Below are 26,153 nucleotides of genomic sequence, written 5' to 3' on the forward strand. Positions count from 1 at the left end.
ACCAGTTTCTTGAATCTTCTATCCAAAAGGCTGAATTTGTTCCTCAACAGCACACTGACTCTTTTCTTAATTCATAATTTAATTTTTAATACAATTTCGGGAAGAAAGAGGTTAAATTTGCCTTAAGAATCTTTAATAATATTGCTCATATCATTATGATTATATCATTATCAAGTATAAATGTTTACAAAAAAAAACAATTATTATGATAATAAATAAATAATTATAGTATAAAACTATTATCATTACTTTTATATATAAGTTGGTTAATAAAGTGTATAATGATAATTAGGGCAAGCGCTTGAAATTCCCTAAACAAACATAATGACAGAAATTCATAAAATAATGCGGCATCGACATCCTTTGATTCATCCTTATTCTGCTTCTATATGTCATGTATTTTATTTGGAAATTCAATTAGAATGGATATGATAATAGGTATATCGGTAATATACAAAACAGGTAAATGAAATAATTGGCCGAATAATTTATTTAACCCGAAGTTCTAAACCAAATGGAATATTTGATGAATCTTCGACAGCACATTGGCATTTAAAGATATCTTTAATATTATTTTTGTTTTAATATTACTGTCATAATAGCAAGTCATAAACAAAACCTACACTTTATTTCTTCCATGAAAAGATACTTGCATGTATCTTAATCATTATTTCGCATCTCTATAGTCTATCGCACAATTTATTTTGCACTATAGTATCACAAAATGCATTTATTTGATACAATGTACTCTCTAAACCGCCTTAATCCAAAATTATTCACATTGTTTTTGATGTAGAATTTGATGCAATTTGAGAGATAGGATAGTTAATACTCTTAATTTATAGTCGCAATATTTTTTATTGCTAATTATTTGTTTATTTTATGAATCCAGATCGATTATGCAACGGTACACGTTTGGTCATCAAAAAGATCGACGGAAATATTCTTCAAGCAACCATTTTGATTGGAGTTTAAAGGAAAAGTGGTTCTGTTGCTACGTATTCCAATGATACTGTCTGAATCTACGATACTCTTCAGAATGCTACAGTTTCCCATTTGTTTAACATTTGCAATGTCCATAAATAAGTCTCAAGGCCGAACAATATCCATTTGCGATTAAGATTTGGTTGTTCTAGAAAAATAGCAAAATATATGCATACTCACGTGGGGGGAGAATCATCCAATGGTTCAATAAAGACAGGTTAACTAAGAATATTTTGCACCGATTAGTGCTGAATTATATTAAAATTGAATATGCTTATAATTCAAAATAATAAATATTATTGTTAAAAATAAAGAATTATCCACCCTACCTATCTCATTTATAAAATTAAGTGCTACAAGTTATCAACTAATAACTTTGTAAATTACTTATTTGTTACAAACTTGAATATAAAATTACTATAATATAAAATTCAATATTTTATGCTGATTGATTATTGATTATGATTTATTTGTGCTTAATATCAGCTCTACGAAAATTTTTATCAATCTTTTTCAAATTTTGACCTCAAGTTCAAATCTCAATCCCATGGATTTTAATACCGGTTATAATGTTTTCGTCTTTATTCTTAAATAATAATTTCACTGTTGAATAGTTACATACATATACACATATAGGTTTCCATACTTGCTTGTATAGCAGCAATTCATTATGTACTGATATGTTCATTATGTTCCTTCCAGCGGAGTTTTGTATCAAAATTAATTTCGAGATATTTAGCTTTATAGCTATATAGAATAATATTTATTTATTTCTATGTCTGGTGAGTATGTAAGCAACAGTAGAACTTCCTATTCGAGCTTCAACAGTGCCTTCACAAATCTCGCGTGACCTTGCTCGAAGATGTTGCGTCTGTGACTCGCTGTTACTGGTCTAGCAATTCATTGACCTTAAAATATTTGATCCTTTGAGCCGTTCCGCTGTTATTGACACTTTAATTTTTATTTTTAAATCGTGGAAACCAAAACTGACATTTGGGATATGACGGAGCAGCATCATACAATAAATAAAAATAACATATAACAAATATATCCAAATAAAACAACTAAACTAAGTATATTGTTAATTTACTTTTGAGAGATCTATGATTAGTGTCTGTAAATACTGAATAACTCAATAATTCCAAACGGAAAGCTGAAAAAACATTTAAAATACAATAATGTAGAGAAAAGTTAAAACTATAAAATATAAGAGTTAGGATGGGTTGTTTAATAATAACAGGTAAACAAACCTTGATACTTCCAAGGAAAATTATCAAAATCCTGCCAGTAATCAGACTTATTAAAACTGTATGATTTTACTTACTTACTTATTTATTTTACTTATTTAAGAGATAGAGTTTATATATAAGAGATGAAACTTTACTTAAAAGGCATTGTAAATGTAAAATATCGAAGTAATTAAGTAATTTCCAAATAACATATTTTCCTTCGAAAAGCAATAAGCGCCCAATATTATTTATATGAAGGAATATTTTATAATAAATAATATTAATTTATAATCGTATTAGTTTATTATAATTATTGTTCATTATATTCTAGATAACTGAAAGTTCAAGTTGTTAATAATCTTAAAAGAATGTTGATTTTTTATTTTCATATTATTTATAATCAATATATATTTGTATTTTGAATAAGTATACACTATTTTCCACCAGAGAGTTACTAGGAGGGATAATGATAGGTTAAATGTTATGAATAATCTTATAGTCCCAAAATTTTTTAACCTCAAACTTCTTGATATCTATTACCACTCGAAAATGTGTTTATAGTGTTTAAAAAGTATTACATTAATGTTGCTATAAGTAACAAAACCACACCGAAAAAGTTTAAAACAAAAAACGAAGGATTGGGGTGATTACTCGAGAAAAACTCATATTAGGCGCCGCTTGAATCTCGCTGTAGTTAGACCATTCTAAAAGCTTCAAAAGTTTGATTGTAATACTTTTAATTAAAGCACAATGTTACTGGGTTCTTAAATTCTAGAGAAATAATTTAATTTATGTTTTGCATAGATGTTTTAACTTTAAAAAGAACATTTTGTATACCACAGCATGATTAGCGACATGAAATGGATACACAAAAACGATAAGATAGCTCTACCCTAACAGAAAATGGAGAAATGTGTCAATACCATCGGCAGTGAGATAAGCTGGACAAAGTTTATTTTGTGCTACTTATATCAAACAAAACTATAATGGAATTGTGATTGTTTTAAATTCTGCAGCAGGACAATTCTCGGCTATATATAGAGCTTGATAAGACTAACATGGGTACTCATAATAGAATTCACCAATACGCGGCCATTGATGGCCGACTATCGGCCGCAACCATTTTGGCCTCTAATTGTATTAGTCTCTAGTTTCTCAGAGCGCTCTTTATGGCTTTGACGCAAGTTTTTTTCCATCTGCTGCTTGAGTTTTCCATGCAAAATACCTAGATTTATTCCTCAAAAGTACACTGACTCTCATCCTAATTTATAATTTAATTTTTAATACAATTTTTGGAAAGAAAGATGACGAATTTGCCTTAAGAATTTTAAATAATATTGTTCATATCATTATTAAAGTACGAATGTTTATATAAAAACAGTTATTATGATAATAAAATATATATTTATATTATAAAATATTAGCAACAGTTTTAATTTGTTATATTTGGAGTATTAATAATGTGTATAATAACTAGGTCCTTGAAATTCCCAAAACAAACACAATGACCTAGAAATTCATAAAAAAATGCGGCATTAATGCATAATGTTATGTATTTTATTTCAAATTTTAATTAGAATGGAAATTGTGATGTCCAGTACATAAAAAACTTGCAGGACCTCTACGTTTTCTATTGTAATGGTGAAGCCTACGGGTAAATAATGACAATAGTGATCAACAAACAAAAACATATTATATTTATGAAATGAAGTCGGATTGATGGAAAAAAATATATTAATTTTCATATGTATGTCATATTCTATAGTTTGATCGTTTAATCTACATTGGGGCTGGACCACATCTCTTATACATTTTAAAATTGATAATTATTACGCAAAATAATTAAATATGATGCTTTCACGCCCAACTTCATTGTTTGATCTCAGTTAGACATCGATGAGAGTTACATCGGGTTAAAATGAATTAAAATCTAATTTATCCAACATTCAGTGGCTCCAAAACAAAGAGATTCGTGCTATACTCGAAGTTTGGAACTACGTCTCTAATTAGGTAATGCAGAAGAACTCTGGAATCACTAACGAGAGTAAATCAAGGTACTTATATTAAGTGTCACTGTACCCCAATGCACTTGTCAATCAGCTAAATCTAATAACAATAAATTTTAATAACAATAACAATTCAATTCCTTGATACTGTAGTGATTTTCTATATGTCACGTTAAATAAAGCGAATAAAAGGAAACATTAAGTCTTATCTATCATTAGCTTCATTTGGCGCCTTAAAAAGTTTACATTGCTGTGGACTTCTTTCACTGCAATTATGTGGTGATCTATTGTTGTCTAATTAATCTGTATAAGCAATATACGTGCATTTCCTTTATCATGTTTTCCTTAAACTGTATAATCTAAATAACAGAAAGAAGAAGTCAGTGAAGGATTGAACAATGGGAAACTGTAGACGATTGACAAAGTCGAGGCATGAATTGTTTTGTTTCGAAATTTCTTTCTCCTATTGCTGAACGAAATCTGGTCAAAAAAAATATATTTTACGATATTTTTGGGGAATAAAATCATAATCATTGTCAGCCAATGCAGCTCGTAATAAAATTATCCAATGCACCATGCAATCATATCATGCTCGATACATCTTTATTAATACAATAGTATCCAACAAACAAATTATATTAGCAAGATCTGGATCTTCAGAACTAATCTAATCTAATTCCGACTATTAAGTAATATTACTCAAAGGTTTTCGTTAATAAATATTAAATATGAGATTGAAATAGGCAAATGATCTTGTTCCCTTTTGTAAATGATAACACTGCAACCAAAATATATCACTCAAAAGGCTTCGAAGGCAGTATCGCTGTTAATATTTTCCGAGAATACTAAAAAAAAGGAACCACTATGAGGCAACCTTGTAAAAATGACTAACCCTTTTTAAAATCCCTTATTTACAACCATTTGTCACGAGTTGAATGACACCACGACCTTGTATGTGTGTGTTTTTTAGCTTTTTTGTGTGTCTCCGGCTCTGATAAACATAAATGTGACCGTACGAAGTCTCCAGGTTACGCAATACGACGAAGACGACGTAATACCAAGCGCAGATAAAGCGCCCTCGCGTTATACATTTCGCTTTACCACGAAAAAGAACTAGGAACATTATAAAAGGCGATATTAGTTTTTTGTAGTTGGACATTTAGACATGATGGGGTGTATTAAAGAGACAGGTATTTTTTTCCTAAAAAAGGAGTAGATAAATAAAAAGTGAAGGTAGTTTACAATCGGCAGTAAAAGGGTTGTAAAGGCTTTTACCTTGAAAGCTAAAATAACACGTTTTACGATGCACGAGAGAAGTTTTAAGGTCGATTTTTCGCTTCTATTAAACGCTATTAGTAATTTTGCAAACATTATATTCAAAGAATTTTTTAACGGAATCACCTTCAAAACATTAACCTTTTCAATGACAGTATCTTTTATGACAGGTGCTAATACAGGTAAAAAAGAAGCTTGAAAGTAGCTTAAACTCGAAAAATACTGTTTTTATATTAAATATCTGTATAATAAAACTTTGAAAAACATATTTTCGGTTTTATTTTCTTTTAGAGTAAAAAAAAAGAATAAAAATATAAAGGTTTATAAATATTAGTGTTACAGACTTTTGACAGGTTTATAAATATTAGTAACAGACTTGCCATTTCTATTTGGCACTATATGTTAATGTTATATTTAACAATGGTTTGATGATATTCCTTTTGTGAAAGTTCTAAGAGATTTTCTCAAATGTTGATTTGGATCAAAAAAAAACCGCCTTCGTATAATATAACTACCTGACATAACTATATAAATATCATTTATAACAATATATTTAAATTATTAATTAATATGAACATCTACACTAGCTATTATTATTAATACAATTTTGAGCTACCCTTTACCATTAAAGCAATTCTTTGCTGTATACAAATCAATATTACTCAAGTGAGAATTGAATTCTGTTCTCACTTTTTCCGCGGTAATTTTATTTTGTCGGATCACAATTCTTTTTGATATTCGTTGATCTCTATCTACTAAGTTAACTTTGGGTTCCACCCATTATTCCTCTTCTCCTGGCGATGCTTTATCATATTTTGTGCGTGCTATCATTATTGTGGATACCGTCGCTCGCGAAGCTTTAAACAATTCAGTTATCTTCAACACAAACGTTTCCTCTAAACGAGTACCATGGCAATACATATGAACGCATTATTTACACAGAAAAAGTGTTACCAACATGAAATTATTCTTCTTTTATTGCATGATGTTGATACACTTTTGCCTGCTCCCTGTATATTTGGTTTCTTGGGACCATTTCGACGAGAATGTTAAAGTTAATTGCTTCGAAAATGTTTGAATTTGTACCGAGTAAATCTTAATTGCACAAAGTTTTATTTTTTTAATTCACTTTGAAGAAAAAAGCAGCGGAAAGTCATTGAATGTAGGATGAATCAATCGTGGAAGACAAGCAGCGTACTGAAGAGCCAAAAGACGACGGTTTTAAGGCATTACTCTATGAAATCATCAATAGACATCTCTATAGACTACAAATGATGCTTTTCGGCAGAGCACAGAGCTGAAAAATGACCGAGATACGAGCAGACACATGTTATTCTTCAGTATGAATACGCTCGACCAACATGTTGCCAAATCGATGAAAACATACTTAAAATGGGAAATGCTACGAATTCCCACCCGCCGCGTATTCTCCAGACCCTGCTCCTTCTGATTTGCATTTTTCCAATATGTGAGTCGTGACCTGTCTGAATAGCGATTAATTTCTTCTGAAGATAACAAAAAATAGTTCGATTCATAGATAACCTCAAAAGATAAATATTTTTTTCGAGATGGAATCCATAAATTGCTTGTAAGATGTTTTGAGTAACAAGGTCCCCGGCCTGACACATAGATGGCGATACTAGAATTAAATCCATATATTTTTTAGTTAGCCCAAACTCTCATAAGATGCGTGTCTAAATTTGACAGCTGTCGGATTATTAGTTTGTGAATTATAACATTTTGAGTGAAGCATCTTTTGTTATTGTGAAAAAAATGGATAAAAAAGAATTTCGCGCGTTGATAAAATATTGCTTTTTGAAGGGAAAAAATTCAGTTGAAGGAAAAACTTGGCTTGATGCCGAGTTTCCGGACACTGCCCCAGGAAAATCAACCATCAAGGATTGGTATGCTAAGTTTAGACGTGGTGAAATGAGCACTGAAGCTGGCGAGCGCAGTGGACGCACAAAAGAGGTTGTGACCGACGAAAACATTTAAAAAATCCGCAAAATAATTTTGAATAACCGTAAGTTGAAACTTAATGAAATAGCACTCTAATAGACACCCTAAAACATCAACTGAACCTTTACGTCATATCATTCATGAATATTTGAGTATGAGAAAGCTCTGTACAAAATGAGTTCCGCGCGAGCTCACTTTTAATCAAAAACAGCGACGAGTTGATGATTCGGAACAGTGTTTGAAGATGATCAAGCGTAATAAACCCGAGTTTTTGCGTCGATATGTAACAATGGATGAAAGGTGACTCCATCATTTCTCTCCGAAGTCCAATCGACAGTCATCCGTGGACTGCATACGATGAACCCGATCCAAAGTGTGGGAAAACGCAACAGTCGGCTGGTAAGATTATGGAGTCTGTGTTTTGGGATATGCGTGGAATTATGTTCATTGACTAACCTTGAACAAGGAAGGGCCATCAACAGCGATTATTACATAGCGTTATTGGACCATTTGCAGGACGAAATCGCTGAAAAACGGCCGCATTTGAAGAAAAAGAAAGAGCTGCTTCACCAAGACAATGCACCGTGTCAAAAATCCATGAATTGGACTTCAAATTGCTTCCTCATCCACCGTATTCACAAGATCTGGCCCCCAGCGACTATTTCCGTTTCTCAGATCTCAAAAGAATTCTCGCTGGGAAGAGATTTTCGTCGAATGAAGAGGTGATCGCCGAAACTGAGGCCTATTTTGAAGCAAAGAAGAAATCGTACTACAAAAATGGCATCAAAAAAGTTGGAGGCTCGCTATAATCAGTGTATCACCCTTGAAGGGAATTATGTTGAATAAAAAAAACTTATGTTTTACTATGGTAGGCCGAGGACTTTTCAATTGACCTGTTAAAATACATTGAACCGATTTTTCTCAATAAAGCTTCAAACTTAAAAAAAATCTTTAAAACGAATTTATAATTCTTATAAAATTATCATAACATCTATTATTGTATTATGTATTATTGTTAATAATATATTGTTGCAAATTTCACTCCAATAGCACACAATTATTAAGAGAAATTAGATTTAACTCGTGTACTATATATATTACCTTAAAATAGCTTTAGTTGTTCAACGTGTCTCTATATAATTCAATATTTAAAAACATAATAATCATTTCAAACAGCCGAATCGTACATACTTAATATGTACATACGTACTTCAACATATATTGTGGCAGGTCAGTTTCGGCCTCTTATGCAACTATTTTTGGCGTTTTACTGTTGCTGTTTAGTATTGACGAGCGCTCCTAAATCAGCCATTATTTCGCTTTTACGACGCTGTAAAATTTTTATTGCTGTACCGGAAGAATTTTACATTCTCTCACCGACTATTAAGTGTCTTGCCATTCGAATTACATAATTTTCGTATTAATCTACCATCGACGTGGTCGAAAATTAAATTAAATCAAGTGGTCCTGGTCGCGAGATGACCGAACTTTAACGTAAACCGTACAGTTCATTCAACCAAATCAATTTTAAGGCCATTTTTAAACCGGGTTTAAACAATAGAATGCTGATGAAGGTGAACGTGATTTATTCATTTTACGATCTTCAGTTTTATGGCCGTTATTATCTGAAGCGACATCAATTTTTACACATTTATTTATTTTTTTGAACTTGGGCTTGGATGGTTTTAATAGATTTATGTTAATAAATATGTTTTACGACCGCTTAATGATGAAATAATAAAATCGATATTTGTTCGACGATTTAGTTCTTGGTTTGTCCCTTTGAAGGTTAGCAAAAATTATTAGAAAATAAATTCGTTTTGTTAAAACAATTTATGTGAAACCGAAAAATAGGTAACTTTAGTTTGGTTATATTTCAAAAGGGTCTTTCGGTTTGATAAGTAACAGTTTAATTAGCTGTCAGCCACATGTTGTTCAAAATTGATAACGAAACAACACTCTTGCAGACTAGGCGCCAGTTGTTTGATACTTAAAGCAATGTGTTGATATATTTCTTTATTATGTTTCATAGGTCACGGTAAACTTATGTAAAATTAAAAACCCTTCTGATGTGTATGATTACAAGAAATAATACAAACTAATAATTATTTGCATAAAATAATTCTAATATCATAATTTCAGGTAAACATAAAATAAAGAAAATTATAGAAAAAAATTCTATGTTGCTTTTAGAGAAGCTTTAATCTATTATAGGTTGGGATACTATAGGTATAAGAAATATTCCTACACACACTTTAAAATATATGTCTTTGTATGTCTTGATAGGACGGTCCTCCTATTGTTGCGATAGCCGCGGGTTCGAATCCTGCTGGGGTGTGGTCGTAAATTTATGTTTGTGATTGTTAAAAATTTGTGAGTGTCCTAGGCAAGATTTAAAATCCGACAAGGAAAATAATCCCAGTCACGCCAGTAACCAGGCTGGGTAAGACCGGATGTCTTCTGGGATGATTTCTAAGTTGGTCGCTCGCCAGTCGGTGGGCTTAATGCTGAGAACCGTGGTTCCAGAGCCCACGTTAAATAGTAAATCCAGTCCCGATAAACCCATAATTGGTAAAAGGAGAATAAAATATATAAAAAAAGAAAACAAAGGAGGTGAAAATTATTATGTAATATTAACTAATTTTAGTTTTGCAGCGGATGGCATAATGGAATGTTAACTCTCTAAAACACTACTGGGACTATATTAATTAATCGACTTTAAAAAAGGAAAAGATTCTATGTTCGACTGTATATATTTTTTTAATAAACAATACAAAAATAATAATATAATTTTGTAACAAACCGACCGAACGACACCAAACCGATCAGGTGGTAATATTATAAATAAATAAATAGGTTTAGATAGGTATAAATCTAAATTGTGTGCATATAATAGAATATAAAATACTTACAGTAAATTGTTAAATAAGGTTTTGTTTATTTTTATTGTTGTTAGATATTACAACGATTATTATGTGCATATTTTCATTTAAAACGTTTTCTTGGGTTAAAAATCTAAGTGTGATTATTATTTAGTTTTTAGTGAGTTTCTTAGTATTGGTCTAGATGTTTTCAAATAATAATTTCAATATATACACGAAAATGAACAATTATAGGCAAAAATCGAACAAAATCACCTTAGTGTAGTAAATAATTCTGCAATGCCTAAATATTTATAGCGCAAAATTCGCGAAAAGCTTCACAAATACACTTTAGTAGAATCCTGCTCTAGCCGTTGTATTTACCAGACATCTGTCCCTTTCGATTATCACATGGTTTGATTGATGCAAGATACTTTGGCAGAGGGTTGAGCTTCCATTTCTGTGTAGATACACGAATATGAGCTCTTGAATATCTTTAGGACTCTTGTCGTTTTTTCGGAGAATTTAAATACTTCCGGAAATATGAGAAAAAGCACTTTAACCAAAAAAAGTTCGAAAATGAATTTGGAAATATAAATTTAACAACTAAACGTACGTATAATTGTGTAAAATGTTGATTATATAGTAATATTATGACAGAAACATTTATCTACTAACTTGTTTAAAGCTTTATTATTATCTACGTGTCTGTGTGGCATTAAAGTGTTTATTATACCAATTCCCTTCGACTGATAACGATAATTGTTCGCGTTCACTGTAGTCACAACAAACTGTAAACTATTTAAAAGGAAGAAAGAAAATGAAAAAAGCGATACAGAAAGCGAAAACCCTTAATTAAAAGCCGACTAGCACGCGAATACAAATCAGACCGAAAGGATAAATTATAAAATACATCGGCAAGTGTTAAATGCCGAACGCTTAGAATGGGGAAATAATTCATAAAATGCAAATATCCGAGCAGTAAATACCTCATTACGGCGGCATTAAGATTGTCCATTTAATATAGTGCAAAGTTTAATAACAATAAAAAATATTTATAAGATGCTGATAATGAGTGCGTTTTTTTCTTCATAGCTGCATTTAATGAGGTCGTAATATCGAGGATTTATGGTTGCCGGTTCTTATTTAATCCAGTTTAAATGTGTCTTGAAACAATAGGATAGAACAGGAACTACAGATGATTCTTGTTGTTTACAAAATCGGCGCACTTTGTATAAGATATCTGTTAATGTATGGGCAGACTTACTGCGACTTGTTACCAAACCATTAATTACCTTACACTTATTCACTTTAATTTTAACTTAGATTTTAAAATAAACGGTTATTGATAGAGAATCGTATATTTTTTAAATTTTCATAATAGTTTTTGTTATACTCGTTTATTTGTCTACAAAATAAGTTAAAATATTTTCCAGATCCAAACCAAAAAAAATACAAGGTAACCTAAATTAGAATTCTGTACTTATTCTACCTATAATATTACCTTTAAGATAATAAATTTTAAACGTGTATACGGAGGTGAATTTAAATGTATAAAATATATAAGTTCTAGTTAACGTTATTTAACCAACTTTATGCGGAATGCTAAAACAGATACGTTATGATAAAACTCCATAAAATGTCTTTATATTTATTGTTACACTAAAAATAATTTACGAGGGAAAAAACGCATATAAAATCTGGATTAACAGTTGAAAGTTGTTCATGTAACGGTAAAACTAATAAATCTAGTACTATAAGTGGCTTTATAACTATTAAAAAGGCTTCGTGTTGTGCATTGGGTGTTAAACATAGTGTGAAACAATGCTTTATTGTTGTTGATTGGTTTCGGTTGGTAATGCTAGCCTTGTACTTAAGTTTGCTGATATCTTTAGGAGTATATTAACATTACTTGCGTTAACGTAACCTACATGAAAGAGTGAATTTTAATATAATACTAGTATGAAGATAAACTTTGAAGTGACTTATATATAACAAAATAAATTTCTAATATGAACAATATATTTTCTGGTGAAAAACACACATCCTGACCTACCTCAACATCTTCGATCTGTCAGCGACGTCAACGAGAAGCCAGCGGTGGCTTGGAGCAACGGCCGCAGGGACGGCAACCGAAATAACCGAACAACAATAACAACAACGAACAGGAGAAAAATTGTGGAACGGCCCAAATTGCGAAATCGTCTCGCGCGTATTTCCATACGGAACACCAACCGTCAGAATCTGCACTGATTGGTTTTTTTGTCCCCGATTAGGGAGAGCGACATTTCGACAGTTGTCCGTCAGCCAGCATCCATGTTGGGTCCGTCGGCGGCCATATTGCCATATCGACCAACTGGCGTAGCGGCAACGCCCTTGATCTATTGTCTGCCTGGGCTTCGGAACTCTCGAAACCCTGGGTCTGCCGCACGGCGGACTCGGCGTTAAATCTTTTCGGATGTGTCTCTAAGTGAATATTTCGGACAAGGATGGAACAGCTGACATTTTTCAAGGCCTAAATATTGTATCAAGGTTACAAGAAGCAAAATATTTACAAACAATCCTATCTTTATTTCATATTTGTCACGTATAACAAGCGTACCATTATTTTAAATATATTTTAATCAACTACACTAAAAATTAAAAGCCCAGAAAACCTAATATACAAATTAGACTCCGCTGATCTGCATAGTATGATATATATAAGAATTCAAGATGTTAATGGGACTGAAATCTATATCAGCAGTGATTTAGAACAATTATATTTATATTTGGTATAAATTGGTAATGTAATTCTGTAATGTTATATCTTCATCTTTGTCCTTTCTAATAATTCAACTCACCACAATTTATTGAATAATAATACTGCGGGCAATTACCTCTACTAATTAATTAATATTATTATTAAAATAACACCAATATTACATTTTTTAACTATATAGCCTAAAAAACATAAATAAAAACAAGTTAAAAAGAAGGCGACGGTTAAATTTAGCCTAGCGTATCTGGAAGTTGGTAGCGCTAATTGTAATATAAAGATGATGAGAATTACTTTGACAATAAATTTTACTTTAATCCATATTGCATTATAATTTATAAAATAATTCTTCATAGTTGTATTCATTTTCAGTCTGCTTAATATTAGTTAAAATAAGAACTGAAAGCATACCAATTATGGAATACGGAAAAATTACAAATTATTGTTAAGTAAAATTTAGGTTTGATGATTTTTTTGTGTGTTAATTAGTAGTAGTTATAATATAGTAAGAAAAAAATTAATTATATTTTGTAGCGTTTGAGGGTAATAAGTATATAAATAATATAATAGATTCTAGATAGTGTTGGGAAGTATCCAGTGAAATCGACTATCGACTGTTTAGTAAATGACTACTTTTTACTATCGACTGTTTCAGTCGTGTACTTTTGGTTACTATTTTTGGTTCTACTAATTTAATTCGAATTATTTTTAACGTTGTGGCTCTGTCGTCCTAGCGACCTTGACAAAAATGTTCCCAATTTATTGGTAGTTTGTAAATAACAATATATTGTATAATAATGTAACAGCATTTTGGAACGATATTGTTCAAAATTGCTAATGTAACAGGGTAAAAAGATTAAAATTATCAATGATGAATAGTAAAATATATTTGACGATTGTTTTTGTGACAATAATAGGCAATATTTCGATTACTCTCTCGATTTTTGTTAGAAAATATTTTCGTTCAATAATAAACTTTATTTTAATTATAAACCACATTTACTTTATTAAAAAAAATCATCAAAAAATCTATTTTTAATTATGTCATGAATTAGTTTTTTTTCTATGACTAGGTATACAAAATAAATATTAATGTAATATAAATAATAATAATATGTAATATAAATATATATAATATAAATAATGATAAATAATAAATAAAATACAGCTCCGTCCTTTCCTCTCTCACAATTTACAGGTAAGGGTACATCTTCTTCTGACGCTTTGATCACGAATTGGACAAAATAGTTGAAACATTTATTTGACTGATAATAGTAATTACTATTTTCAGTCGCTAGTTTTTTGACTATCGACTGTTTCGATTTTTTTGCGACTATCGACTGTTGCAACTGTTTTCAGGCGAGAGTTCCCAACCCTAATTCTAGACATATAGATTTGAAATTCGAGCAAGAAAAAATTTTTAAAATAAGGAAAAAAGTAAATAATTTTAAAAGTTTCTAAAGGGTTAATATAATACAAACTCTCTCAAAAAAAAAATAGATACTACTCCCTAATAATAATATCATGGGTGAGCCACAGCGAAATATAGACAGGTCAGCTTATTAAAATATAAAAAAAGAAAGTCAAAACTGAAAAAGCTGACTAGACACTGATCATTTTATTCTTAAACACTACTACTTCTAGAGAGACTACTATGTGAGTTTGGTTAAGAAATATCCTAAAATCGCAAATCCATGTTAACCTGGTTATCATATAGAATGAAGATTGAAAACGAGATTATAATGGAGTGTATATCAGACTATAATATAAAAATTACATTGTTTAACAAGGCTGTCTATTGTGTGACTCACTGTGTCCAACTGTATGTGTTGAAGTCAGAATGGAAGAAATTGACGTATTACTGAAGCTTGAAGTTCCTTTTACACACTTCGGCGATTGAGTTTGTGAATTCAGACTAACGACAGGCCCGTTTCTGTTGTTATCGGGTTTATAAGCGTAAGTTTACTATTCCTAACTTTACTACTTTATAAGCATTCATAGTAAACAAACTCGAAATTAAATACATATCATTCCACTAAATTGAAAAATATTTTGCATAATCAAAATTTACTTACAAACAGTAAATATGTTTAGTCTGATGTAAAAGAGAGTATTTATGAAGAAACTTATTGCATTAATTTTAAGAAATCTCCAACAAATGCCAGAACCGTAAAACAATTCTCGTTAAAATTTAGCATGAACATATATATAAAATAAGATTTAGTTACATTAAATATAACAGCTTTAAGGTCCATAAACCAAGAGCGCTTTGGTTACAGAAATGGTTGAAAGAAATTGATGAGTTTATCTTCATTAGATTCGGCTAACTCATATTGAAACTAGGAAGAAAAATGGCAAACAAAATTCGTAGAGAAACAAAAAATCGAATTACTCATTATATTTCATACACCTAGATATCTTCTTGAGAAATCAAGAATCATTTAAACGAGGTATATACCCTTTCAATTTTATTTCTAAATCAGCACCAAACTGATAAGAAAACAAAAATATAAAGTTACTTGTAAATAAACCTTAAATATAAGGTTTATAAGGATGGTTGAAGAAAATCATTGAAACAATTGTGTTGAAAATATTGCTATTAAGATTTTTATAATCTCAAACACAATTTATTAAAATAAGTTACAGTTCCTCTTGAATTCTAGTGACTAAAAATAGTAGTAAATAGTAAAATAGTTAGTTGAACAAATTGAACAAGGTGTAAATAGAGACTAACAGATACACCCATCCTACAACATAACAACACTCGGCTACACGTTGTAAAAGTTGTGAGAGATAAACTGTTACAGTTCGAACGACAAGTTCTCTGGCGCACAGAGTACCCATCAAACATAGCACCGTCTGATTATTAGTTATTCGGATCGATGCAGCTTCACTTAACTGACGCATAGTGTCGAAAAGCTGAAAATGGCACGACGATTGGATGGATGCCAAACTAACATCATTCTTTCGACACAAATGATGGAAAATATATTTCTTTAATATCTATTGTACCAATTTTTCTCAGTGAAAGTTTTTTTAGAGTGTAGGAATGCTCACCTAATATGGTAGTACATAAGATATGATATATATAAATCAATGTATAATATAATACATTGTATAATTAATAGTGCAATCCTGTTGTTGTTGGCTAATTAAAATATTAGAAAAAAAAAAATTTATCCATAATATTAATTACTATAATCATCTGATACCGTGTCGCAATACAATATTTAATTAACGTTAATGTTGATTTTCTTAACAGTATTATTTGTTATCAAGCCATGTGTTCGTCTTGAAAAAAGAACTGAACTGTAAGTGCAAGATGCATCGGCCTGTCGGTTTCGCTGCTATTATGAAATTTCTTGGTCGTAAAACAATCTTTATATCGGATCGTCGGCAACTTTCAACACTTCACCATCGTATCCTTCAAAGCAAACGTCGCCGTTATAGGCGAGACGGGTGAGCATTCGATGGTGGAAACTCGGAGAACGCTCCATCGATTCCGTACTTTCGGAACTCTTGAGGAACCGACGCTCGTACATTTACTTGATTACGTGAGAAAATTGTTAAAGTTTTGTTGGCCAAGCCCGTCGAAACTTTACAGAAGTTGGACGTTCTTCGTCTAACACCTGCCTTATAGCGGCGGTAGTTTTTACGAGCGGCAAACTATTTAGTTCCAGTTACTTTATGGGCGAAAAGCAGGCGGCGGACTTGCGATGGTATTTTGTTGTAAATATGCGACGTGTTGAAGGGTTTAATTAAGGAATGATCCGATTAAGGTGCATTATGAATGGCTCAGGCATGAGAAGAGCGCACGCGTTCACCAGCGGTTGCTTTATAGTATTTGTCATTGTTGTATCTGTTTTCAAAATAAATCCACTTTTCATCATCTGTCACTATTCAATGCTAAAATGACTTCCGATCATACTTTTTAAGTAACATTTCCCAAACGATTTTTCGATTTTCGATATGTCTGTCATTTTAGTCGGTTTATATCAGTTTGAGTTGGGTGTTCATCCAACTCTTGTAGTTTGGCATCTTTAAACATCTTCGGTCTCCCCTAGAGAGCGTTCTTTGTCTTGCACATCAAAATCACCACCTGAATTTTCGAGACTACGTCTCACATATTTTCAGGATTATCCAATGCAATTCCTTTTTTCGAGTCTAGTCTGCTCTGCTTTTTGTTTAACGTGATGTCATCAATACTAATGAAATTCTTCCAAGGACACTTACATCACAGAAATCTGCTTTGCTTTGAAATTTTAATTATTATTTAAAATTATAAAATAAAGGTTTACATTTTAGAAAATACCTCAGTCATTCTTGGCGCTGCAATAATTAAAATGTAGTTTTATTGGTAAACACTTATTAATAATATGTTTTATTAATCGCTAATAAGTTTTTTTAATTATGAGAATTTTTTCTATTAAAATTAATCACCATATTTCAAGATTACAAATATCTTTGCTATTTAGTTTTCTTAAAAATTATTTAATATCATGTTTCATCGTGTATTGCAGTATACGTTTTTTTCTACAATTTTAATACCAGATCTGTTGAATCACAATTCTTAACCACATATTTGGGTACTATCAATCCATATCAAAACAAGTGGACTTAATAACTGTTCCATATGTAGATTTTAATTAGCAGCTTTTAGATTTTTCCAATTAGCTGTTAGGAATCTCCTGACATTATCAGTTTGTAAAACTTTTATTTTTACTGTTGATGTTTCCGATATAACGGTTTCATTTTCTTTGGATAACATATATTATTATATTTGTATATATTATCAAATTTGATGCCATTAAGCTAATAAATCAATCATTCTATTTATTCATGTTTTCTTTTCTATAAAACACATTACACAATTATTTAATTAATAGTAGTACTCCTAATTTTGATACTTAATCGCGTTATTTTTAAAATATATATATTATTTTTTATTTTAATCAAGTAATGCTAAAGGAAACCCAGATATAAAATACGTAAGAGTAACGATATCCGAACGGTTCTGGCATCACTGGATGTTAGGACATATTTTTCTAATTAAAAAATTTAAGTCGGTCAAAGAATTTAGTTTGCCTAAAAATAAGAAATCGATCACTATAACGAGACAGATTTATAGAGAATGTATAAAATAGAAATACATATATATATATATATATATATATATATATATATATATATATATATATATATATATATATATATATATATATATATATATATATATATATATATATATATATATATATATATATATATATATATATATATATATAAAATTAATTATAAATATGCAATTTTATGAAATAATTTTATGGCTTTATTATTTTATGTATAAAAGGAATGAAATATATAAATTATATCTAAAATAAATAATTGTATGTTTAATGCATAATATTTATAGTTTTATTTGAACGTGTTATAATTGTATGAATTGTTAATATTAACAAAAATTAGTTGTCCACTTAATTTGATTGCTTCAAAAAATATATTATAATTTATATATTGAGATTTAATCTTTTCTCTAAAAAAAGAACCTGTATGTATCGGGTGCTCAGTAATATCGTCCATTTAAGTAACAGTATTAACATCATACAAACACGTTTCAAAAAAATCCATTCCAAAAAAATATTAAAGTATCTAACACTAAATAAATCAAAATAATCCAACAAAATAATCGAAAGACAAAACTATAGTAATAAATAATACTATTTACTAATAATTCTAATTACTAATAATACTTGAGAAGATTTTGCTATTAAAATCTATTCAATCGAAATAAAAATTATATTAAAGAATAATCAAGAACAAATACTAAAATTTTACTGATCCAACAGCATCTATGACATCATAGTATTCCAGTATACTAGAATGATTTGTAAAATCATATAAAAATGGAATATCACAAATATATTGTGGTCTAGAATTGGTATAGAAAAAATATTACTGAATTTTTGATGGGTATGTTTAGAACAAAAATTAATTAATTAGAAATAAAACTAGGATTTATTATACCACTAACAATCTGGCATTCTGTATAATACTTATAACTAAAAGGCTTACCAAAAATCTTATAATATATATTCACTAATAACAGTTTCTAAATCCCACAGTGAAATATTCTTGATCATCATTATAACTAACTTAAGATATCATCCTTATTATGATATTTCTTAAATTATAATTTTATTCGCCATCATGTTATGGCACACAGACCAAAACACTTTTTTCGTTGAATGAAATAAAGAAACAACTGTTCCTCAATTGGAAAATTATTAATAAGACAATTGAGATATTCGCATTGGCTACAGAAAAGGAAAAAACAAATAGCTAAATTATTCTAATTAATTTCTAATATTTCGTCTTACGAGTCGTTATTTAACGTATTAGAATAATTTTAAGACTAAACCCTAATTAGTTGTTGAGATGAATTTATTGGCAGCATCTACGTTGCGCGCAGCCATCTTAATTTATGGTAATGACCGCGTAATAGTGAATGATTGTATATAATCGTTAATATACAAGATTCCGTGGGTATGATGGACGCTTTTTTGATTGTAAATAGATACTAGGAATGTCCTGGGAATGAAACTAAATAATAATCAATAATTGTTAATGGTTAACTGCGGTCTGGTCTCCAGAAAGCCGCTAAACTAACGGAAACAATCTATTAGCATTCGACCATTTTGTTTAATTAACATTTTGGTCCTTTTTTTTCAGTTTCTCAATGGAGAAATTTATTCCAACTGTCTTTATTAAGAAATCATTTGAAAAATCTGATGAATAGCTATGAATAATATGAATAATAACGGAGTACTGGTGACGTAAAGGTAATGAAAAAAAATTATTTGGAACATGATTGTGAATTAATTTTCTGGCGATTGCTATATTTTTGGATCTGTAAACCTTGTTACTTTCTAAACTTTGCTAAAAAAAATTAAATCGAAAAATTCCAGACTTGCTACAAATCAACAATATAATATATCAAAAAAAAAGGTCAATTTCCCGTCAAATTTTTAAAATGTTAATTTATTTTACAGTAGACATAGATCGCTCAAAATATTAAAAAGAAATAATTGCAAGCTTTAACTAAATAAAACCATTATTGAATACAAATATCACATAGAGTACAAACGTTTCAAACTAGCATGGTACAGAAAACTGATTATTTCAAATCAAAATTGTTTGGCAGAACAGTATTACCTTGAAGATAACTGAAAATGGGCGAATTCTTGGATAAATTCAAATAACGTATCGTTTTTTTGACCTAGAATTCTATTTATACTTCTACTATCAGCAAAATGAGAAAAAATAATTGGCAAGTAATAGAAAAACACCTTATAGATCATTAGATAGAGGTGGCATGAGTATATTTACACTTTAGGAAATATTGTGGAAACATAGAAACATGTAAAAAGTGTGAAAGGGGAAATAACAATGTAGCTACTCATCTCAACAGCTCGAATTATAGGCCGATTTTTTCATCTTTTATTCGCCATTCAACTCATTCGACAATCACCATATTTAACTAATTTAACTCTGACCGATTCTCTAAACCGAACTGATAATGATTTTCGAGGAAGACTTCCTATTAATGTATATATTATAATATAATTTAACATCTATTTCAAATAGAGAAAAGAAATTCATAAATATAATTATTATATAACTTCCATTGGAAATTAAAATAAGTAATCTGTATGTATTTAGTTTTAAAATATTATATAAAATATTTTATGACAATATCAGTAATGAAAGGATTAAGTTTGTAATAAATACTAATTATTAGATGTCTATATATATCCTAAGCATTTTTTTCTGTTGGTATTGCTGTGGATGGCATTACTGAACTATTCCAAAATTTTTGCTATTGGGATTATCGCATAACTCATGTCATTTTGTCAATTCAAGTAGTAATTTCCAATATTTTTGGATCTTCCCCATCGCATACAAACTCTGGAAACAGTAAAATGCCTTAAGAACTTGAGTTGGGCTTTTGCTCAATAAGCTTTCTAATTCATTCTCTTCAGACCCCTTGGTCTTCCAGACCATTCTTTGTCACCACTAATATCAAAATCACTACTTTTAAGCAGTTGAAACCAGTAACGGCAATTGGAATATGACTGAACAGCATCACCATGATATCTAAAAGTATTAAAGGGGCTTCAGCAGCAGATTTATTCAAGTCAAATAACAAAAGTACCGAATATCGAAAGTGTAATGTTAAACGATTTGTGTTTAGCGTCTGGATAAACTAAGTAACCTCAATGCTAAATGAACTAAATGAAATGATTAATAATGAATTGTTATTTTACATAAATAAATGTCAAAAATATCGAAAACAACCTTTCTGAATTGGCATTCAACGTCATCAATGGATATAATTGATTAAAATGCATGCAAGTACGTATATTTGGGAAAATAGATCATTTATAAGTAATATAAAGCAAAATAAGGATTCGCATTAAATTATGTCCAAATTTATTGATCACTAAACTTATTGTATTTTAGTAGCATAGAATATTAATATTTATTAGGACAATAAATGATGATTATAAAATTGTTTTAAAAATTACCTTAGAATTTTCCCACGATATCCACCTTAGTATTCTTCTATCAATAACCAATTTCACTAATAACATAACATCGAGAGCTTATAACAATATCATAACTACAATCACCAACACACTGCAAAACCAAAGAAAAAAATACAAGTCATCCTCATCACTGTTAGTATACTGAAATACAAAATACCTAAAACTCTGAAAAGGTCCCGAGCTTGTCAAGCTCAAGGGTAAATCTACAACCCTTTTTTACAACGCAATCTTGTCTTGGAAAGAAAAAAAAAACATTTACTTTTTTATATTGCCCAATAATTCTTCTTAGGCCGTTTAACCCATCGGAAAGGACGTTTGACCTTGTTTCTATTCTTCCCAATAGTTAATTTCCTCGAAGTGTAGAAGGCCAGAGCAGAAGGTAAATGTGGTTTATATTATCCAACCAGTTCGTACTTTTCTGCAATTTTTTTATTGATCTATCGGTCACGCTGCGGGGGTGTTTAACCCATTCGGTTATGGTTTTTTTACTTCTTAGTTATGAAGTTGACAAAGCTAAACTTAACAGATAAAGTTACTAATGATTGATGGGTTATGCATAGCATAACGAATTAATATAAAATATTTTTAACAAAAGAGTTGAACCGACTTCAAAAATAAATAAGGAACTTACTAAAAAGTAAAAAATAATCAAACTTAGATATTTAATTAGATATTAGTTAAATAGATATTCAGTCTAAGTTTGATTATTTTTTACTTTTTAGTGAATTTCTTATTTATTTTTTTTAAGTCCGCTTAATTTGTTGGTTAAAAATATTTTATATTTCTCTTTTTAGTATTAGATATTAACTCCTATTAAATATTAAGCCTTACAATGGGTAGGCCAAGTAAAAGTGCAGCCGTATGAGGAAAACTAGGAATAAAGAAACAATTATTAAAAATAAGGAACGCTTCAGGCCCCGCGGTCTGCTACCTAGCTTAGTTGATTTAATAAATGTTCTAACCAAACTAGAACAACAAAAAGTCGTTAATCCAATCCATGACCTCCCTGTTTGAGCCGAAAGCTCTAACAACACTATAGAAGTAGTTGCCTGCAATATTTCTACGGCTTCTTTGATGGGGTTATTGCTTAAAAAGAAAACTGATCGGCTTTTGCACTGAACTTCTTCCGGTCTTCCATCACACTAGTTCAGCAATAACGTTATTCCCAAATATCTGATTATTTTAGATAAAAAAATATGTGAAAACGTTGTACGGGCCTTTGAAATTTGAGGGCTTCTTTCGAATAAAAAATATACAGCCGAACATAGAACCTTGTCCTTTTTAAAAGTCGGTTAAAAATAGTTATATATGGACATTTTTAAGATATGTTTTATATGGTTTCTTTAGGATTTTTTATATTTTTTATATTAATATTAATTCTCGACATTTAAAACTATTTCGGCTGGAGTTCTACTAGGGAGCGTTTTAGGACCTCTAGTATATAGTAGATAAGGCAGTACAAAAAGTACAAGTGGTAGTCAAAAAATCTACAAATAGACGAAAGATTGGAAAATTCAACTTAATCGCTCCAAATTTGTCCTCGTTAATTTTTCATTGCGGCGAAATAATAAAAACCTAATTATATCACTCAATGGATGCCCGATTCATCAAGCAAAATCATGTTAGACAAAAAGCGAAACATATTAGAACCAAAATAAAACAACTATACTGGTTAGTCGGAAGATACTCTCAACTTGATCTAAAATCAAAGAGCTTGATTTATAAGAAAATTATAAAGCCAATTTGGACCTATGGGGTGTAAATATGGGGTTGCACTAAAAATTCAAATCAACTAGTCATCCAACGCTGTCAAAACAAGGTTCTTTGATTGATTACCAATGCTTATCGCTACATAACCAACGAAGAATTGCACGATGACCTAGAAATCCAATGGAAAGAAGATTACTAAATCATACTAACGTGGAAGCAATACAACTGCTGGACAGCGCGCAGGATGTCAGGAGATTGAAACGAACAAAACCATACGAACTTATATAAAGTGTACAGTTTTAGTGTAGCTATAAGTTATTATAATTTTATAATTGAGGAATACATATTGATGTATTTTCTCGCACTCGCCTTGCTTGTGATTTAATCCAAGTACAAATGAAATATAGTAATAAATTAATTTATAATTAAGATTATACTAAGCGTATCTAATAAAGATGTTATAAAAAAAATTTAATATAAAGTACGGTACTTAGTTATAAAATATCTATGAACGAACTTTAAATAAGTCTTAATACGAATTACAAAATTCGCATAAATAAGGACTATAAAGACGACTTTTATTAAATTAAATATTTTTATTTACATTCCAACAAAATGATATTTTCGGGAAACTTTACTTTTACACATCAATTATATAATTCGATAGCTTGTTTGTTGAAATTAACCGTAGTTGAGAAATTTAGAAACGGTGATTTTAATGGTTAAAACATGAGGCAGTTTTTTATATGAAAATCCGTACTAAAATATTTACAAGAACTTACAAAAATATGAATGATCAGACTAATATATCCTCAGAAAAACATACCAAAACATAATTTGTGGCATTGTTTCATATATTTTTTCCTTCTCTATTCTACGTCATGGCAATATGTCTTAAATAATTAAAGAGACGTCTTCAACAAATATTAATAGTTTTACCACTTTCAAAATTACATACACTATTAAACTACCATTCTGATAGAAAGTTATGAAATGAATTATTGCTTGCTGTGAATTGCTTGACTATGTGTAGATGGATTAGATTTTTTCACCAGTACCTATGAATGTGTGAGACTAACATTCATTGTTTGATTTAAGGTGTAGGAATTATAATAAAAATCATATATAATACTGATTTTGGTTAAGTAAATGATATTGAGGTAGTTTATTTTTGGTATAGGCATTGAAACTGCTGCTGGAATAGTCCTTTCTGCTAAATCAATTTTACTGCCCAAACTTATTTCCACACCATTTCAAGACTAGTCGGGTATCATGTTTTACGTTTATATATAAAGAAAATAAAACAAATAAAATTAAATAATATTTACTACCTTGATTTACAGAAAATAATAAATAATGAATAATGAATAATCATAATTAAAAAAAAATGGATTAACTATTATAACTACCTCAAGAAATTTAGAAAACATACCTGGATATCATTGTTTCAGTAAAATTCCAGTTTACTTGTGTTAACTTGATTAGCTGAACCTCTAAAATATTTGTTAAATATAACATAATTATATATCTTCTTGCACTGGTTTCCATACAACACTAAAAATTCAACATTAGATGAGAAATAAACGTCCTTAATATGAGTGTCTGCTGATCTTGCGAGAAGACCTCATCATAAATTTACTACGTGGTTTTATCAGCATAAAAGAAAATTAACTTTTAGTTTATTTAAATTTCATTAAACTAAAATACGCACACTCCTGGGTTTTCTAGTATTAGGTGCTTGTACTTATTCTGGCCAATTTTTCGCTGACCAAGTACCCTGGGGCGGCTGAACTTGCAACAGTGTATTCTTCTCAACTCTTCCATCAAGTTCCCAAACGTTGCCTTGAAGTAGATGTCTGTTTCTCGCTATTACTGACCCATTATACTCATGACTAACCTGGAGGCTGGATTGACTCTTTATGTTTGGGATTAACGTAGTAAATCTGCCATTCATAAAAAATCATAATACGTCACCGAAAAAAAATTGTCTGGCAAGCAACAAAACTGCAATGTTTAAATGAATCGAAATAGCTTTTTAAGTCAATTTCTGAGGTAGCCATTGTCGCTGCTTTTAGATGTGTTTCTTCGTATGTAATCATCTGTAAACAGTTAAGTGCAAAGCTATTTGAAACATCTTTGAAAGTTTGAGCTGGTTTTCGTCAAATAAGTAGACGAACATTTTGATCCATTCTTTGTTACTGATATCAAAGCATAGGTTTCTAAAAGTGTTTGATGAACCTCGGATGAAGATTTTTTAAGCAGAATAATTTTGAGCGTTTCGTTATAAGCACCTGTATACATTCTGCTGAAACTGTCTACTTCTCAATATCATAAGATGTAATAGTTAGATTAGGGTATTTAAGAGTTTCTTATATTGATTCACATTTCCACCAAAAGATATCGCTAATCGAAACATATGCAAGTACATATTAGAAAAACTGTAGATGTTCAATTTTGATCAATAAAATACACGATAAATAATATTTACCTAATTATTATTTAAAACTGATTCTATGCGAAATAGCTCGTTTCTATCGTTTTTTTTAGTTGCTGTTCGATTTCCTATAGTGATCACCAGTAATAACAATGAGCGGTCAGATTGCTGGCAAAAATCATTGGTAATAAGATATCTATCTATCTTCTCATCTTTAATTAAGCTAATTAACGAGATTTTATTTCGCAATTAACGAGGTGTTATATTGTTGAAACGGAAATCTACCTTCATAGTCTACAAACAGGCAACAGACATCAATGTCATCACAATT

This window comes from Rhynchophorus ferrugineus, unplaced genomic scaffold, assembly GCF_030347505.1.
Source record: "Rhynchophorus ferrugineus isolate W39M unplaced genomic scaffold, kcgeb_rfMv2 rfM1, whole genome shotgun sequence".
In the NCBI taxonomy this organism is placed as follows: Eukaryota; Metazoa; Arthropoda; class Insecta; order Coleoptera; family Curculionidae; genus Rhynchophorus; species Rhynchophorus ferrugineus.